Consider the following 17453-nt stretch of genomic DNA (forward strand, 5'->3'; position numbering starts at 1 on the left):
TTACCAAGGCTACTTTACTAAGGCTACTTTACCAAGGCTACTTTACCAAGGCTACTTAACCAAGGCTACTTTACCAAGGCTACTTAACAAAGGCTACTTAACCAAAGCTACTTTACTAAGGCTACTTAACAAAGGCTACTTTAACAAGGCTACTTTAACAAGGCTACTTTACCAAGGCTACTTAAGCGAGGCTACTTTACTAAGCCTACTTTACCAAGGCTGCCTTAACAAGGCTACTTCACTACGGCTACTTTACCAAGGCTACATATCCAAGTCTGCATTAACAAGGCTACTTTACTAAGGCTACTTTACCAAGGCTACCTTAACAAGGCTACTTTACCAAGGCTACTTAACTAAGGCTACTTAACCGAGGCTACTTTACCAAGGGTACTTTACCAAGGCTAAATGCTAACTAACATGGACATTAATCAAAGCTGTATCTCATTTAGAATATGTTTTTATAGATGGGGTAGTTTAGATACTAGTTATGTCAAGACCATATACACCTGCTTTTGTTTTGTTTGGAGATTTATAGACAGGAATTATTTTTTGCCTTAATTCATTTCCTTGTATATGTAATATATATGCGAAGCTGTCCATTGAATGCTACACCATGATTTTGGATTTAATGTTCCGGATGGGAAATAGAGTTTTAACAATACTAGCATGAGTGTCTGAGGTTTAGTGACCGTATAACATGCCACAATCACTATGCCCGTTAATAAATTGATCAATTGATTTATCAATACTACCACCTGATATGTTTGTTTGTCTGTGTAGAGTTTAAAGCTTATATACAATGTTTTATGTGTTATAACAGTGTTGGTTGGTTGGTGTTATTCTGCAGTGTAAAATACAGTTTAAAATACAGGTGGCAAGAACAAAATATTTATTTTAGATATCAGAGTAGCTTTTAGATGAGAAAATCCCAATCTGTTTGTTTCAAAATCTGGTAAATATTTGAGTACAACCAGGACAAGCTCACCATACAGAGGGCAGTGTGATTGCCACTTTGATCTCTTGCACCTGTTCTTCCAATCCCATTGTGAGGGAGAGGGACAGAGGGAGGGAGGGGGGGGGGGAGAGAGAGAGGGAACCATGGGAACAGACATGCATACTCATCCTCTCAGTCCCCTCTTCACCTGTTGATGCACTCAGGTTGGTGAATCACACTCCTCGGACACACATCAAACCGTGAGTATCTTCTGCTTCACCAAGAGGATAAGGGGGTTTGGGGGAATTTTAAACCCAATTCCATTTTAATTTTGTTATACATTAACATTGTAAATCAAAATATGACTAATTGACAAATCTTGTCATTTCTAGCCACTTTTAGAGATTTTAGCCATCGTATCTTTAAAAATGTTTCTTTATGTGGAAATGTTTGTATCGGTGCATATGATCAGTGTGTGTTTGTGTACTTCTTACAACTGCAAGCACAGTTATCACTTATGCACCTATGCGTAAAGAAACATTTATGAAATGCTGTCTTGATTAGGATGTATTTGAAAAGCATAGTAATGAGACCATCATATCTCCAGGTGATCCCATTGAGAGAGATAGTAACATTCACCTACGGAAAGCTTAAGATCTAGCGTGACTCAGCTGATATGCGATACTCAAGGGATAAGCAAACAAGCTATTCAAATCAGGATGTGCATGCTGGAATGGGACTGATTCAGCCATATCCTTTTGTGGGGAGCAAACAGTAGCATAAAGACTAGGGTTAAAGACAACCATGCAAGACAATAAAAGACAGAGAGAGAAACTGAGATGGGAAGAGAGAGAGAGAGAAAAAAAGAGAAAGAGAGCGATAAAGAGAGATAGAGAGAGTAAGTGTGTGTGTGTGTGTTGCTTTAATATCCGTGTGAAGGAGTGTTTTTCTCGGTCTGTTCTCGCTGGTCTCCAGTGGGAGCGTCCTCAGCTGATGGGTAACCAGGCAGCCTGTGTCCCAAGCTCTCAAAGCTGCGGGTGGGAGACAGGAAAGAGCCTCTTTTAGCCTCAGTCGTCAACAGAACCAAACCATGGTGACGGTGGAACATCTGACAAATAGGGTTGTAATGTTGCAACTTTGGAGATATAAAACAGGCAGTTTCTGACAAAAACAGGAGTACACTGACAAAAGTTTGAAAGGCTCAAAAATTCTAGTCATTTTGTCATATTATTCACTGATGGTGAGGTGTATACAGTTTAAAGTGTAATCCAATGCCTTGACTTATGCACATTTGGTGTGATTCTTAAAGCCCCCATCAGAAATGTGTTAGCACAAAGTCTAACAGTGCTGCTGACCTGATGAAAAGCTAAGGCCACATGCGCGGTATCGCAAACAACCAACTAACCATCACAGAGCCTGTAAACATGCCACAGCTCATCGTTACATATGTAACATGAGTCTTTATTTTGTTTTAGCCATTAATTATTTGTGTCTGTGTGTGTGCACGCATATGTGCGTGTTTGTAGGTGTGTTAGACGTGGTGTAACCACCTTTTCTCCATTAGACCTGGAAAGCAGATGTCTGTAATTCTGTAAGATGACTAGCCTGACGATGTCATACTTGTGGGCGGAGTTCAGGCTGGTATCCAGGCTATAAGATGACACCATGGACACTCCTTCCCTAGATCTATCTGAGCCACACCCAAGCCTAAACCCCCCTATGCCTAGCATGAAAACAGAATAAACTCACAAGCTTGTCTTATGTTGATAAAGTTTTACTCTTTACATTAACATCTGTCATGGATCTGGTGTAGAGCATCTGGTTGGTATTATAATATCAGAGGTACTGGTTCTTACCCCTAACAGTGTCTATTTGGTTAGATCCCACACTGAAGACTGAGGGGAAGTTGGAACGTGCCATGCATTTTTGGGGGGAGAAAGCTCTGCTCTGTCTCCTTCTGGCTGGCTGGGTCACAGGTGAGATGCATGTGACGTTTCAAACAATGCATCTGTACTTTATTTGTGTAATCTGTGAATAAAAATGAAGTTTGTTAATGTGTGTCAACCGCCTCGATCCACAGCCATGCCACAGGACATGATCCCTGAAAGCAACCAATCAACAGTGGGCTTCCCGCACATGCCTCCAGAGTTCAAGGAAATGGCAAAGAAACTGGTACCTATTTTGACTCGTTCGTTCAGTCATGAGCTCCCTGAAATGAGCGTATAATTGAGATGCATCTCAGACCAAGCAGAGTCCTTTTGAGACACCTAAGCAGCAGCTATTAGCAGTGCTATCAGACTCCCGCTGAGGCTAATTGAGCTAATTGGGGAGAGAGGGCACCTCAGCTCCTTGCCCTTTATGTCCCTCTCTGCTAATTAGTCTGCCCAGGCTAATGAGGAGCCAGGGGCTTTCAGTGAAGTGTGAGCTGACCTATCTCTCTTCTCTCCCTCTTCTCTCCCTCTTCTCTTCCTCTTCTCTTCTCTTCGCTTCTCTTCTCTCTCTCTCCTGACAGATGCTCAAGTGCTCTAAAATGGGTGAGAAAAAATACTGTCTACACACACGCACACACCAACACACACACACACACACACACACACACACACACACACACACACACACACACACACACACACACACACACACACAAACACATTCAAACAACATCACAGTTTTACCTCGTATTTTGCTTACAATAAACTCACTGCAGGATACCAGCCGCCAGTTATGCCAGAGGCACCAGACAAGTACTGGACCGCAGAGGCACCATACAACAGGTACCGGACCGCAGTTCTAGTTTAGAGTTCAGCAGACATACAGTACATCCAGTGCATACAGTATGTCATGGCTGACAGTTCTCCTCTGGTTCTCTCATGCTGTTCTCAGCTCTGTGGAAGAGGAGGAGATGTTGCCGCGGAACCCTTTCTCTTCCTTCCCCTCGCTCCTGTCCTCCCTCCCTCCTCCTCCTCCTCTTCCTCCTGTTTCCAGCTTCTCACGTTTGGCACACCTGTCCAACCACTCAGTGGATCTGCCTGACAGGAACGCTGAATGGGTAAATCTCTCGCATGCAAGCACGCACACACACAGACACACACACACATTCGTGGGCACACACGTGTGAGCACTATCTCTTGTGCAGACTAGTCAATACAATATACAAAGCAGGTGTCTTTTTGAGCGTCAAATCAGTTATAATCTGCGGTTTAGTTTCGCAATAATCCACAGGCAGTAGCTCACAGTGATTCAGTGATTTAGTTTCGCAATAATCCACAGGCAGTAGCTCACACTGATTCTGTGATTAATGCCTTCTGTTTCCTTCCCTCAGAATGTCACAGAGCAGCTGTGGAACGTCACCTCCCTGCCTGACATGATCGACATTATGAAGAACTCTACAGTCCGTACCGCCCAAGCCGCTCCGTCCTCTGTGTTACCACTCATATTCCTGCATCTCTCTCTCCTTTCTAAACATGTCCATTTGTCTTTTCTTTTTTTCATCCCTCTCTCTCTCTCTCTCTAGGATCAGCCGCGCTGCTTCATGCAGGCGTTCATCTCTCCCGTGGCCTGGGTCGCTGTGATGCGCGGCGGGCAGGGGCTCGTGCCGGAGCACCTGGAGAAGTTGCTGTGGGCGGCCAAGCCCTATCTTGAGAACATGCCCCCTCGCAACATACCACTGCCCCCTCACTTAAATCAGCCCCGTCTGGCCATGATGTGAGTGGGTGTGTGTGTGTGTGTGTGTGTTTGTGTGTGTGGGAGTGTCTTTTTGTGTGCATGTGTTTGTGTGTGTGTGGGAGTGTGTGTGTGAGCGTGAGTGTGCGTGTGTGTGTGTGTGTGTGTGTGTGTGTGTGGGAGTGTGTGTGTGAGCGTGAGTGTGTGTGTTTTTGTGGGGGGGGGGGGGGGGAGTGTTTGTGTGTCGGAAAGTGTGTGTGTGTGTGTGTGTGTGTGTGTGTGTGTGAGTGTGAGTGTGTGTGTGTGTCTGGGAGTGTCTGTGTGTCTGTGTGTGAGGAAGTGTCTGTCGGTATGTGTGTGTGTGGGTGTGTGTGTGTGTGTGTGTGTGTGTGTGTGTGTGTGTGTGTGTGTGTGTGTGTGTGTGTGTGTGTGTGTGTATCTAAATGTACATGTGTCTCTCCCTCTCTCTCAGGATGAAGATGTTCAGTGAGGTGTTTGGTTCTCTGTCAGAAGAGCAAAGGGACCAGGTCAGAAACTGGGTGAAAGCCAGAGTGCTGGAGAACGATTTTAATTGCACGCGACACAACGCTAGGCCCAAACCACTGCCAGCATCAGAACCAAGTCAGCCTGGACTACTGGTTCCATACCCCTCCATGAACCCAGGTGAGTCCCACACCCACTGGAGCTGACCTGACCCTGTAGGGTTATACTTTTCTTCCTTCTTCTTGATTCACATCACTCAAGTGATAATAACACTATTCCTCTGCAGATGTTCAGGCATCATAATATCGGTCCAGTCATTATTTTGTGTAACATTTCAAGTGGCATTAATTGCAATATAATAAGTGATTGTTATTGTTTTCAGTGAGAACTTCCTCTTGCGGACTTGTCAATTTAATAGAGAATCAGTAACAAATAAGAATTGCTATGATACAATTTGTGACTAAATGATTAACCAGTTTCCCTGTTTGATCTAGAAGAAGATGGGCCCAAAATGGAGGGAGGGAAAGGGCAAATTGGTCGAGAAGCAGACACAGAGAAAGAAAAGGAGAACTACAGTGGTGGAAAGAAAGAGAGTGAGAGAGGAAGAGAGCGGAAGGAAGAAGAGGAGATGAGCTCAGGCGATTGGGAAGAAATAGAACGAATGAAAGAGGGAGGAAGAAAGAAAAAAGGCAGTCAGGGGAAAGGAGGAAGAGTGGGGGGTGAAGAGAAAAAAGCAGAAAAGATGGGGGGAAGGGGGGGGGAAGAGACCATGACGTCACCCCAGGTTAGACCAGGAGAGCCCAGAAGGGATGCTGCTAAAAAGTCGATGGGAATGTCATCGTCGAAAAAAGGGGGAGGGAAAGGGAGCGATAAGCTCAGAGAGAAGATAATAGAGAAGAAGAAGTATGAGAAGGAGAGGTGGGAGTCAGACGTGTGGTCAACAGCAGCAGGTAAGGACTCAGTGATGGGAGAGAGGGGGAGAGGTGAGGAGAGCAATGAGGAGACAGAGGGAGGAGGAGAGAGATGGGAGAATGAAGAGAAGGAGAGGGGAGGGCCAGAAGAAGAGGATGGAGAGAGTAAGTTATGTCTCTTATCAAGTTGAGGGAGGACAGGAGGATGAATAGGTTCAGTCTATTCATTGGACAATACATGTGTTTGTGTGTGTGTGTGTTTGTGTTAGTGTGTGTTTGTGTTGGTGTGTTTGTACGTGCCTTGTCATGCATCCTCACCAACACTAAGTGATGTGTGTGTTTGTGTGTGTGTGTGTGTGTGTGCGTTTCTTTGTGTTTGTGTGTTTGAGAGTGTACATGCCTTAGTATGTTTGTGTTCTTTTCATACATCCTTACCAACACTAAGTGGTGTGTGTGTGTGTGTGTGTGTGTGTGTGTGTGTATGTGTGTGTGTGTGTGTGTGTGTGTGTGTGTGTGTGTGTGGTGTGTGTGTGTGTGTGTGTGTCGTGCAGGGGGCTTGAGACTTGTCCACTGCCCCCGGAGGCCGCCCTGGCTGAACAGAAGGGTGCTGAGGATCATGGGACGCTTCCTGTCTCGTCTGCCTCAAGAGGAAGTGCAAGCCATCCCAAAAGAAGAGGTGAGTGGCCTCCACACATGCAAACTCACCCAGTACCAACTTTGCCTGCACACGTTTTTTTAGAAGAAAATAAAAAGGATAACTAGTAATATAAGTAGTAATATATATATTATTACACAACATTACATTCAATTATTATTTATTACATTATTACAAGTCATTACACATTTCATAACTAAAAATGTGATTTTAGAGCCAAACATAGGCAGTAAGTATCTGTCGTCTAATACATTCATTAACATATGCAAAACATATTTATTATTAACTTGATTATATTTTAACTTCATATATGATGTGTTTTGATGTGTCATGATGTCAGTGCAAATGCATACTTTGGAGCCTGTAAACTTAGAAGTAGTTTGTACTGAGAGAATCCTGTTAACTATATTATATGTATACTATAAGGCAATAGCCACTAAAGATAAAAGACGTTAATTATATATTATAATATGAATATTTAGGCAATAGCAAATAAAGATAGTTGACGTAGATGTTTACAGTAGGAGGATCTGGACCACAACGAACGTACCTGTTTCTCTTTCCCTGCGCTCCTCCATCCTCTGTCTCTCTGCCAGCTCTGTGAGTTCTACAAGAGCCCAGACTTCGCCCACTCCTTCCAGAAGGTGGGGGTGATCAAGGCCTCCCTGGGCAGGTCTCTCCTCCGCAGACTGAAGCGGGAGTGCTCCACAGACAAGCAAGACTTCCTGCAACACACTGCAAGGTAGACCTCTAACAATAAGTGTGTGGGTGTGGGTGTGGGTGTGGGTGTGGGTGTGGGTGTGGGTGTGGGTGTGTGTGTGGGTGTGGGTGTGTGTGTGCATTTGAGCATTTGAGCATTTATGTAGGCCTGCCTCTGTATGGATCTGAGTGTGTGTGTTTAACAAATGATGTAATAAATGAACGTATGTAGTATCTCTATATTTGTGAGTAGTGACATGCCCTTTTACCTTTCACCTTTGACCCTTGTGCGGTTTAGCATGGGGTCACTTGCTTGCTTCTTTGATGGTGAGGCCTCGTCTCTGAACGAGAGCATGAGCAAGAGTCTGCTCTCTCAGTTGGGAGAGTGCCAGAACTCAGGCAGCAGCAAGGTGAACATGCACAGATACAGTACCTCACTGGTTTACACATGTGCAGTTAATACACAGTACGCACGCACGCACGCACGCACGCACGCACACACACACACATACACACATACACACACAGACACCCAGAGTAAACACAGCATAACACTGAAATCCCCTCCTCTTCTCTCCTCTCCCTCCATCTCTGCCTCCTCTCCTCTGTTCCTCCTCTGTCCTTTCCCTCCTCTCATTTCCTTCTGTTATTCTCTCCACTTCTTTTCCTCTTCTCTCCTCTCCTCTCCTCTCCTCTCCTCCCTCCTCTCCTCTCCTCTCCTCTCCTCCCTCCTCTCCTCTCCTCTCCTCTCCTCCCTCCTCTCCTCTCCTCTCCTCTCCTCCCTCCTCTCCTCTCCTCCCTCTCTCCTCTCCTCTCCTCCCTCTCTCCTCTCTCCTCTCCTCTCCTCCCTCTCTCCTCTCCTCTCCTCCCTCTCTCCTCTCTCCTCCCTCTCTCCTCTCCTCTCCTCCCTCTCTCCTCTCTCCTCCCTCATTTCTCTCCTCTCCTCTCTACAGCTGAAGAAGCAGCTGGTGCGTAAGCTCCGCTCCTTGGCCGGCTCGTCCCCCGGCTCTGACTTCCTGGTGTCTCTGGGCTCCTCTGTGTCTGAGCTGCTCCCTTCCGAGCTCACCATGTTCTCCGCCCAGGCCCTCGCCGATCGCTTACCCAGCCTCAGCAAAGCACCGTGGAGCGCCGCCCAGGCCAACACCCTGGTCAAGGCCCTGATGAAGAAGACCCAGGTGAGAGAGGGAAGGAGGGAGTGAGTGTAAGATTCAAACAGCTACCTATGATACAATGGGTTATAGTTTCTTACTTTGTTTGTTTCATTACTTTGTTAGCCATTTTGTCTTCATTTGAGTACATGAGGGCTTTATAGAACCTATACAAAAATTGAGGTCAAAGGGTTTTGCATGTTGAAAACAAACACTCTGGGTTTCTGAGCATGTATCCTGACTACTTAGAAAACAGTGGCTTAGGGGCTGATTTTGCATGAGCTAAAGGGCTTTGTTGATGCAAAAACCCAGGAGTGATACGAGCACAATTACAGCCTCTCTTCTCTTCTCCTCTCCTCTCTTCTCATCCTGTCATCCTTTATTTTTTTAATGTCCTCTCTTCTTTTTTTCCACCTTCTCCCCTCTCCTCTCCCCTCTATTCCTTTTCTTCTCTTTCTCTCCTCCCCTCCACTCTTCTCCTTTCCCTCTATCTTTCTCTCTCTCCTCCTATCTCATTATGTTTCTCTCCTCTCCTCTCCTCTCTTCTTCTCTTCTCTCCTCTCCTCTCCTCTCCTCTCCTCTCCTCTCCTCTCCTCTTCTCTACTCCCCTCTCTCCTGCACTGCTGTAGAGCATAACCAGCGAGGATCTTCTTTCTCTGGGGACGGTGGTGCGGGGTGTGGCCAGCTCCATGCTGAAGAACTTCAATGGGACGGAGCTCCTGAGGGGCGAGGACAGGGAGCGCCTGGAGACCATCAGCAAGAAGATGTCCGCCCTGCAGAGGAAGGCGCTACTTCAGGGGGTGAGATAGAACATGGTGAAGGGGGTGGCAGAAACTTTGGCATTTGAATAGTGCTCCAGTATAGCTATAGTGCCAAGGGAACGGCTACCTCTCCAAAATGGCACGAATCCCAGTGAAAGGCAGCCGGGACATTGTTAAATTGACTGTGCCAGCCTTCTTCCTTATGTACACCTTTCACTTTTTCACAAGCTGTCACAATCTGTAATGTCCATAAAGGGCAGGTTATTTACAATAACAATCATATCAAGAGAGTTTCATCAGTGATAACTTCACCACTATTAGCTTGTAATTAGTGTCCTCAAGTGATTAAAACACCATGGCAGTCTGATAATCCTGCATGTATTCCTTGTGATTGGATGTGCTGTGTTGCTGCCCCCTGCTGGCTGTCTGTAGATGCGCAATGATGTGAGCGTGTCTGAGCTGGTGCGGAACGTCCCTGCGACTCTGCTCTCCAGCCTGTCTCTCAGCACTCTGCAGCGAGCACAGCTCACCTCCATGGAACAGCTGCAGGGACGCAGCTGGACACGTGCACAGGTACGCCACAGCAATGATGTGTTTTGAACACAGCTTTTCCAGTTCCAAAGACGCTAAATGTAATAGGATTAATTTGAAATAATACAAATGAACAAAATACTCTCTCTCTTCCCTCTTCATTCCACAGTCCGCCTTCCTGCTGAAGAAGATTCTGGGCCGGAAAGTGAAGCCCCGGCATTTAAGGTACACTAGTCCACTAATCCCCAGGTCAATCTGATCCTTTACTCTACTCATTGATTTTCAGACTCTTCTGTTTTTGTCAAGGCATCCTCACTGATTCAGCCTCACCTGATAACAGCCTTATGTGTCAATCTGTGGCAAAACTGCTTTGGTGTAAAAGACAAATGATTATTGAGGCTGGGCATTTTCGCAACACAAGAGTATATCGGAAAGATTCAAACTTTTGATTTCATGTTGTGTGTCCATATTCTTTGGAGAGACACACATCTGTATACAGTCATCATGTGTAGATGTGGTACAGAATAGATATAGGAGTGTGAGATCCGGGATAGCTGCCAGTACTTCATGAATATTGACATCATGTGTAGATTTGGTACAGAATAGATATAGGAGTGTGAGATCCCGGATAGCTGTCAGTACTTCATGAACACTGACAATCACGTCTCTGAGCAGGAAGATGGGCCGGGCCATACAGGGCGTGACCTGTGAGATGATTGACAGCTTCAGCCAGAATGAGACCGTGGAAAGTGTGGAGGCCCTCTCTCAGTCATCTGACTGGCTGGCCAAGGCACAGGTAGGCATGCCACACAATGGAAGCACTTGAAATTCGCATAACATCTTCCGAGTCGAATAAGAAATCGATATGCTAGAGAAGGGGTGGATTAACTCCCGATTTGCAATGCAACTAGGAGAGATGGAAATGAGTTTGTTTGCATTAAATCTGTTGCATGTTTCCATTAAATTTGTTGCATGTTTATTAGGGGTTGCTCTTTCTAAGTTGCCCTTTCAATCCACAGCTGATCACAAGTCCTATATTGCTTAGGAAGGTCTCCTTTTTTTATTATTAGCACATCTGATGGAAACGTGAACAAACTCCGAATTTATATGAATCTGCTTAAAATATGCGATTTAGTTGGGAGGAAACTTTCTTTACTTTCCTACATTTCCTTGCTACTTGTTTCCTCTGTTCTCAGATCAGCTGTGCCGCCCGTAAGCTCTTTGCTGCTCTGAGGAAGCAGAGGGAAGACTACTTCAGCAACATCACCGAGGCCGAGCTGAACAGCATCCCAGCAGTGATGCTTATACACCTTCCGTGAGTCTCATCACACCGACATCTCCATAGTTACCATCATGATCACTTTCATTACATTAACAAACATTATTATCACCACACCGACATCTCCATAGTTACCATCATGATCACTTTCATTACATTAACAAACATTATTATCACCACACCGACATCTCCATAGTTACCATCATGATCACTTTCATCATCCTAACTACAATATCATCACCGTGCAGACATCGCCATAGTTACCATCATGATCACTTTCAATATCTTAACAAACATTATTATCCCCGCAAAGTCGTGTCCATAGTCACCATCATGATCACTTTCATCATCACTAACATCATCATCACCAGCTCGATCACAGGCCCCCTTCACGATCATCACTACCATCACAGTCACCATCAGTTCCATCGCTGTTCTCGACGTCAGCACCACAACATCTTCCTTGTGAGCAGCAGTTACCACCACTGTCATTGATGCTTATCTGAACCTCATTCTCAACAGTGCCTCTCTCAGAGCCCCCAAATCAGCAGAGCAAGCATGCCTCTCTTTGCTGTCACAGGCAGCCATTTTGTTGTATTGTATGGTCCTGCTGTCTATGTAGAGGCTCCTCTCCCATTTGAACAGGGTACTTTCATGCACCATTGCTAATACTTCTACACCGTTGTCCTCCTCAGGCCCCGGAGGATCGTGGGTCTGCCAGCCTCCGTGTGTGAGGCGTTCCTGGAGAAGATGAAGGCGGTGAACCTCTCCTGCCTGCCCCACAGCGCCCCCGCACGCCCCGCTCTCACTCAGAGGGCACTGGACTGCCTGGTCAGACAATCTACCCACACACACACACACACACACACACACACACACACACACACACACACACACACACACACACACACACACACACACTCTCATCAACGCTAGCATACATTGTCAACCCACATCTGTGCACATACTGTACATGCAGACTTTCTCTTTGCTAATCCAATGCTAAAGTATATTGCTCTAGGGTGAATGGGAATGCATTCTGATCCTGCGCTGCCCCTCTCCCCCAGGGTAAGAACATGTCTGACCTGTCCGCTGAGGAGGTGCTGTCTCTGGGGCCACTCCTGTGTGAGCTGGGCCCCGCACAGCTCCTGTCTCTGGCCCCCGAGGTCCTCAACAGCACACTCCGGGCCCTCGCCTCCTGCCCTTACATCAGACGGAGCCGCAGGGCAGAGCTCTTCAAGATGGTCAGAGATACGTTTGGGTAAAACACACAGGCCCAAAGATACATAGCATATATTTCCATGAATTTCAACAATTGCCACATGATTATTTTCCTACCCTCCTCTCTCTCTACCACTTTTTACAGTCTTTTCCTATAATCCTCTTTTTTCTCTCCCCCACTTTTAACTGTCTTTCTCCACACGCATATGCAGACAGACATTGTGAGCAGTTGGACACATAGCTTTGAGACATGATGGTGATTTTCTGTGTCAATGCAGGGAACCATCAAACTGGTTAGAGGAGGATATGCAGTCACTCAGCCCCTTCCTCCTGTTGGATGACTCCGCCCTCAGAACACTTCCAAATAAGGTAAGAATGTCCTTATAAGGTTATATAGCTCAACAAACCAAGGTTATAGCAGTTATAACGTCTTCTAACGTTTATCCCCCCCCTCTCTCTTCCTTTCTTAGCCCTGGTTGAGGTCATCCCTGTCTGATTTGATGGACAGCCTGCAAGACCAACCCTCTGCTCCGGTTCCGGAGGAGTTCCGCCCCCGGCCTGACCTGTCCATGCTGCGCTGGAAGCTCTTTGTCCTCGCCACCAGAGGGGACAGCCAGTCCGGCATGCCTGCCCAGCGCCGGAGGAAGAGAGAGGGTACGGACAGAGAGAGAGAAAGGGAGAGAGAAAGAAAGAGAGAGAGAGAGAGAGAGAGCAAGAAGGTGTGAGAGAGATAGAGAGGGTGTGAGAGAGAATGAGAGGAAGATGAAAGTAGACAGGGAAAAGCAGGTGCTAAAGTCATATTTTTCAATTGCCACATGATGTTTTTCCTACCCTCCTCTCCATTCATTTTTAATGTCTTTCCCTATACTCCTCTTCTCTCTCCTGTCTGTCTTTCTCCTCTCCTCTCCTCTCCTCTCCTCTCCTCTCCTCTCCCAGCTGTGGCAGTGGGTGAGCCCACAGTGGACCTCATTGAGCAGCTGGGAGAGGACAACGTGTTCTGGAGCCCTGCACAGCTCTCCAACATGTCCTGCCAGTGTTTCACTGAGTCTGCCTCTCGACTGGGGGAGCTACGGGACTACACCGCTGAGCAGCTCGCCTCTCTGCGCCAGAAAGTTATTGAGGTACACGCCCCATGACTGAAACACACACACACACAGTGTTTGTGTGTGTGTGTACTCATGTGTGTTTGTATCTGTGTGTTGTGCATGTGTATCTGTGTGTGTGTGTGTGTGTGTGTGTGTGTGTGTGTGTGTGTGTGTGTGTCTGTGTGTGTGTGTGTGTGTATGTGTGTATGTGTGTATGTGTGTATGTGTGTGTGTGTGTGTGTGTGTGTGTGTGTGTGTGTGTGTGTGTGTGTGTGCGTGTGTGTGCGTGTGTATCTGTGTGTGTGTATGTGTGTGTGTGTGTGTGCGTGTGTGCGTGTGTATCTGTGTGTGTGTATGTGTGTGCGTGTGCTGCAGTCGTGGGGCTCAGTGGAGCAGCTGAATGAGAGCCAGGTGGTGGAGCTGGGCTGTGTGTCTCAGGGCTTCAGTGCTGAGGAGCTGCAGCAGCTCAACATCACGTCACTGGACACCCTGGAGGCGCTGTCCACCTGCAGATGGACCCAAACACAGGTGTGTGCGCACATCACACACACACACACACACACACACCGTCACACACACACACACACACACACACCGTCACCCACACACACACACACACACACACACACACACACACACACACACAGATACGCAGTACATTATATCCAAACAAGTGCCCTTAAACTGCACAAATAATAGATGGTGACATTGTTTACGAAGACATAGTCATTCAAGATTACATCAGGTGTGATGGTGACAGTGAGAGTGACAGTAATGGTGTTCACTATTGCTGCTCATGTTCTTACTGTTCGTACCATTTATATCTAATATCATACTGATCCTATCCTATTTATCTATTTTTATATTACCACTATATATACTACACATACTCTCTGCACTCTTCTGCTTTTGCACTTCTGGTGAGATGCTAACTGCTTTTCGTTGCCTCAGTACTTGTACTCTGTGCCAGGACAATAAAGTTGAATGTAATCTAATCTAATCCAATCTAAACCAGAGGAGGGCCGTGTGGCGGGGCTTCTCTGAGCGCACCGGCGTGTCTGCCACCCAGCTGGGGGAGCTGGAGATGGTGGGCCTGGGCCAGTTCATCTGTGGGCTCCAGCCAGAGGAGGCCGGGCAGCTCAGCACTGACCGCTTCAGGTGAGACAGGAGGGTTTGCTCTCAGAGGGAGAGGATGTGGACCTGAAGAGAAGATCACAAGAACTCAAAGATGGGTGAATGTGTGTATGTGTGTGTGTGTGCGCGCCTGTTGTGCCTCTCTGTTTGTGGTGTGTGTCTGTTGTGTCTCTGTTTGTGGTGTGTGTGTGCGTGCGCCTGTTGTGTGTCTGTTTGTGGTGTGTGTGTGTGTGTGTAGGGAGGCAGCAGAGGCGGTGGGTTGTGCCCCATGTGAAATGCCACAGTCGGAGAGCTTCAAGAAGAAGGCGGTGGCTGCATTCGGGGAGCCAAAGAGCTGGAGCGAGGGGCAGGTCATGGCCCTGGGCAACATCATGGGTGTGTTTTCTCTCTCTCTCTCTCTGTGTGTTCCTATCTGTGTGTCATATGAGCCTCTATGCTAGTGAAGGAGACTGGGCAACATCATGGGTATGTGTTCTCTCTCTCTCTCTCTCTCTGTTCCTATCTGTGTGTCATATGAGCCTCTATGCTAGTGAAGGAGACTGGGCAACATCATGGGTGTGTGTTCTCTCTCTCTCTCTCTCTCTCTCTGTGTTCCTATCTGTGTGTCTTATGAGCCTCTATGCTAGTGAAGGAGACTGGGCAATATCATGGGTGTGTTCCCGTGTTCCTATCTGTGTGTCTTATGAGCCTCTATGCTAGTGCTGGAGGCTTAAAGGTACTGTCTGCAATACAAATAGTTTTAAACATGAAAATAATAATAATAATAGGAAGAAGAATGTAACTAAGAAGATGAGTATTCAGAGGAGTTAACTACTATTCCAGTGAGAAATTAAGATGCAGAAGACAGGAAGTCACCTGTTCCATCAGAGTTACATCATTATTATGGGTTTGGAAGCAAGCTGTTAGCTCTGAGAGTTCACAAGTCTTCGTCTTCTCCACCAGCGGGTCTGGACGCCGCGGAGCTGCAGAGTTTGAACTCATCCATTTTCTCTTTCATCACCCCATCTGCCATCCCTCTCATCCCGCCTCAGCACTTGGCTGTGAGTTTGTGATCATGAGTCCTTTCAGTCCATCCTTACACTTTTGTTACTGACACTTCACCCATTATATCAGCTCACACTTAAAGCTGAGGGCATGTAAAGACAATATAGGGTGTTACTGAGAACACTGCGGTAGATGATGAATAGATGATGCGTTTCCTATATTTCACACCACAACCACTCTCAAGCATCCATTTTAACACCTTTCTGACTGCACTTACATTCTGCAGACATCATCCGATGTTCTATTTTGGTCATTCTTTGTTATTTTTTTTTAATGGTCAGGCTCTCTCGGTCAGCCAGCTGCGGGCGCTGGGTCCTGACAACGCTGCCATGGTGACAGAAGCTCAGCAGGTGGAGCTGGGGGAGGAGCAGAGGAGGGGCCTGGCTGAGACGGTGGGCGTGGCCTACACCCGCTCTGAGGAGCCTAGCTCCGGTGGACCTCCGTCCGATGGGGGTGGACAAGACAGTTCCTCCCTGCCCCAGAGCGGAGGTGAGGCTGGAGATGGTGCTCATGGGAGAAGGTTCCTCCAGAAGGACAGGGTGCTGGAGGGAGAAGGTTCCTCTAGAAGGACAGGGTCCTGGAGGGCAAGGTTCCTCTAGAAGGACAGGGTTCTGGAGGGAGAAGGTTCCTCTAGAAGGACAGGGTCCTAGAGGGATAAGGTTCCTCTAGAAGGACCCAAATGGCAGTGAGAGTATGCAGTGGTTGTTCTTCGACAGGGAGACTAAGTTCCCTGTGGAGATAATGAAAGCGAGAAGAATCCCAATGATACCTGCGGGTAAAGATTATAGGTGGATAGAACAGCTCTTTGAGCTTTAGACTATCATAGATAATATTTGACAGTGTGCCAACTATTCCCTGCAATAGTTGTTTTCTTCAGACTACAGGTGAAGAATTCCAACCATTCAGATGACATTTAGAAATTGTTGTTGTGGCACCTCTTCAGGGTTTTCCCCAGAAAATGGAAAAAGATGAACCGGGCAGAAATGAAGTACATTAGTAAGGGAAGTAAAGTCAGAGTGAAAACACCAATATGGTGAGGCATGGCCCACTCAGTGTTATGGGGAAACCACTTATTACGACTCCAGAGAGGAAAATTCCAGAAGATATTCGGAGTTAATAGTTAGAGGAGAGACTTTATTGTAAGAATTTAGAGTTGATTATCTGAAATAGTTTATAAGATTAGTTTGTTAGTTTAAGATTGTATAGTTTTAAAAATTATTGATAATTTGTCTTTTTTTTGTCTTACAGGGGCAACCAGGATTACCATGGTTCTTCTGAAGCCCTTACTGTTTCTGCTGCTAGGGTTTGTGCTAACATTTTGATAGCATGCTACTAGTAGATTCGTCTATTATCCTGTCATTGTACTGTTGAAACTTTCATAGACTATTTGGAGAGATATGTTTGGCAGTTAATGATTTTTCACAGATGTATGACTATAATATAACGCACAGTACGAATCTATTGCAGGACATGTAAACCTTATTGCCTTATTAACACCATTTTACTGACTTTATAGTCAGTGGCAGCTTTTAGGTTGATGACCTATTTCCTTTAAGTGCATGTAATGAAATTATTTATTTACTGAATGTGCAATGTAATCTCAGGAAAAAAACATGATGTCAGGGACAGCAATCCAACAGACATCTAAACTCTACACTATATTCATCTATTTAAAAGCATAAAGAAACAGCTTTATTTCATATATATTCATACTATCTTCTATGACTCCATGTTCAATATTACAACAGTGACATACATGCCTGTAGTTTATTAAGTAATTTCACAAGATGTTAACCTACTCAGCAGACATAACCCGTCTTGGCAGTGGAAGAGAAGTGAAGCGATGAGCGGAATGTGTGGATGTAAACAGCACCATCATGTGCAATGAACGTTTGGGATACACTA

Source organism: Sprattus sprattus (genome assembly GCF_963457725.1).
Source record: "Sprattus sprattus genome assembly, chromosome: 19".
Lineage (NCBI taxonomy): Eukaryota > Metazoa > Chordata > Actinopteri > Clupeiformes > Clupeidae > Sprattus > Sprattus sprattus.